The sequence below is a fragment of the Myotis davidii genome, unplaced genomic scaffold (genome assembly GCF_000327345.1).
Source record: "Myotis davidii unplaced genomic scaffold, ASM32734v1 scaffold1065, whole genome shotgun sequence".
Lineage (NCBI taxonomy): Eukaryota > Metazoa > Chordata > Mammalia > Chiroptera > Vespertilionidae > Myotis > Myotis davidii.
The window spans coordinates 1,623,188-1,626,320 of NW_006297281.1; positions in this window are offsets into that span (position 1 = coordinate 1,623,188).

Below are 3,133 nucleotides of genomic sequence, written 5' to 3' on the forward strand. Positions count from 1 at the left end.
GGAATCAAACACTGGCCATGGCTGAACGAATTAAATTGTTAAAAAATGAAGCTTAATATCAAAGTACACTGATGCAAAACGAGAACTTGGTATTCTCTCTGTTAGACAAAGTTCCTTGGGTTATTGGTCTGCCTGGACTGGGGATCAAACCCACAGCCTTGGGGTACGGGGACAACACTCTAACCAACTGAGCTGCCCAGCCAAGGCCCCAAACATTCTTCATGTGCCTAGTTACTTCTCCCCTTTCTAGCAGCTTCTTTGGGGTTCTCACTGGTTTTCTGTGAAGCCACCATGCACATAAAATAGAAACTGTACCTTTTCTCCTGCTAGTTTGTCTTTTGTAGTTTAATTTGCAGGACTCAGGTATAGAACCTAAGAGGGAAAGAAGGAAAATTTCCCCTCCCCTATACAGTAAAGTGCTAATTCCACCCAAGAGAAACCATTTTAGTCCGAATTAATGGAGAAAGCTCTGCCTCAACTCTTTACCCGCCCAAGTTGTCCACAGTACGGCCTGCCTCACACAACGGTGTCTTCACAAGCCACCACTGGAGGGAGAGCAGGCACTGACGACGCATGGCCTCTGTCCGGGGCGCAAGTCCCAGCGCCCAGCCTTTGCCCTGAGGCCTGTTCGTGTTTCAGTTCAGAGCTTTATGCAGTCAGCAAACTGAATTTGCCCGTTTCCAGGGCCATGTCTCTGTTCACCAGCCAACCTAGAGCTGAGCTGACATTCTACAAACCACCCACAGCACAGCTGTCTGCCCTCGGTGGGGACAGGCAGCAGGGGGCGCCATGCGGGGGCCAGGCACATACTGGCCCTCACACAGGCTGGCCTGGGAGTGGGACCCTGCCCAGTTCCTGCCCCTCAGACTCACACACCCACATGCAGGAAACCAGGAGAACAGGGTGCCAACAGGAGGGTCATCCCTGAGAGCGAGAGGACAGCAGCGGCCAGAGCCAGCCTCGCTGGGAGCACCCCTCAATGCCTGGCAGGAACCATCTGCATCAGCTCAGTGAAAGGGACCTGTGTGCCCGGGAGGCGTTCGGGCAGGACCCCGAGGGCAGGGCTTGCTTCATGGGAGCCAGACGCAGGCTGGCTGCATCGTAGGTGGGAAAGCAGAGAAGGGACCCTCATTCCGGGCTCCTGTCCTTTCAGATAACCATTGAGTTACAACTTGAGATGTGTGGGTCCTTTCAGCCAGTGTGAGGGTGCTGATGTCACAGGTCTGACCTCAGGGTCCCAGGGCCACTCCGGGGGAGCTGGTCCCCACGGTTCCTCGGGCTGAATGAGTCTGAGGCACGCATGGCATGCCTGGCTGGTACAATGGGGCCGTTGTTCCCAAGAGGCAAAAGCCATGCCAGCTGGAAGAGTACGCACCAGTGTTTATCTGGCCGGAGCAACAGGAAGTGACCTGCCCACTCACAGACCGAGCTGGTGGCAGAGCCAGGGCTTGCTGGTGGCTCTCAGCCATAGCCCGAGAGAGCCCCCTCCACTCTGGGTCCGTTTCCAGTGTGGCTGTGCCAAATGGCCACTTGGGTTGCTCCTACCTTCTGGTTGTTGTGAAAAATGCTGAAATAAACATGGGAATGCAAATATCTCTTCGAGATCTGCATTCAGTTCTCTGGGGTATATATCCAGAAGTGGAATTGCTGGATTGTGTGTTAATTCTATTTTCCATTTTTCAGGAGCCTCCACAGTTTTCCTAGTGGCTGCACCATTGCACATGCGCCAACAATGCACACAGACTCTGCGTTCTCCACATCCTCCCCAGCACTCCTTATTTTCCGGTTTTTAGGAGTTTTTTCAGTACCATCCTAATGGGCTGTGACACCAGGCATCTGGGCCCACCCTTATGACCTCACCTTACCTTAATCATCTACAAAGATCTTCTTTCCAAATAAAGCCCCGGTAACAGGTCCTGGGGTTAGGACATCAACATCTTAGACACGGCATGTTCTTCCATCTGTTTATGTCTTCCTCTATATCTTTTTTCAACGTCCTGTAGTTTTCTGAGTAGAGGTCTTTTACCTCTTTAGTTAATCAACCAAAGGACTTGTATGCATGATTATAAGCATAACCAATGGACATAAGACACTGGGGGATAGGGGAGGCTAGGGGACTGTCTAGGGCAGGGGGAAAAAATGGACACATATGTAATACCCTTTGTAATACTTTAAGCAATTAAAAAATAATAATAAAATAAAAAAACAAAAAAAAGAAAGGAAATAGAGCTAAAGAAAAAACCCATCTTAGACACAATTCAACCCGTAACACATAGACTCACATATATACAAATCTGTTTACGTTTTTTTTTTACATAAATGGTATACTTTGTTACAGCTTTTTTCTAATGTGTCTCTTGGAGCTGTTTCTACTTCAAGATATTCTTTTTGGTACACGTGCAACTGCTTATTTCACAATCTCACTAAAACAGGAGTTTAAATTCTTTACAAGCCTCTCGTGCACCTGGGGGCGAGGTCTCTAAAAAGACCTGGAAATGCTGTTGGGCTGGAGGGCATGTACTTTATATCATAAAACATCTGTGGCCAAACCATCCTTTAAAAAGGCGGTGTCCCTTACACTCCCACTGGCAGTGGGAGGAGGAGTCCCGTTTCACAAACCCTGTCTGATGCCTTTGCTGCAGCCACTTGCCTTTCCCTGACCGCCCGCTGCTGCCTGCAGGACGCTGCCCGCCTCCCACGGAGCCTGCACGTCCTCTGGAGTGAACTGCCCGCTTGTGGCCGTGTCCCTGAGAATGAGATCCGGTGATTTAGCAGAAAGGACGGTGTTACAGTGGTTCAAACGCACACGTGGGTTTGGTTTGGTTTTCACGTCAAAGAAACCCTAGCCTAGGCAGCAGAGGGCTGGCCAGGCCGCTCCGGTCACTCGTCACTAAGGTGTGAGCAGAGCAGCAGGCTGACCCCGGGCGACACGATGGGGTCGCCCGTCTGTCCCTCCGCAGGGCTGTGACCTCCGGTTGCAGGGGCTCGGGGCAGGGGCAGGAGAGCAAGAGCACACCCACAGGGCAGAGCTGGGGCCACAGAGATGCACGTGGGTCACGAGCACTGGCCACCCTCCCCAGGTGACCAGCGGGGCCGAGGGTCTCTGCAGAGGTGGTGGCAGTCCTCGGTGGAG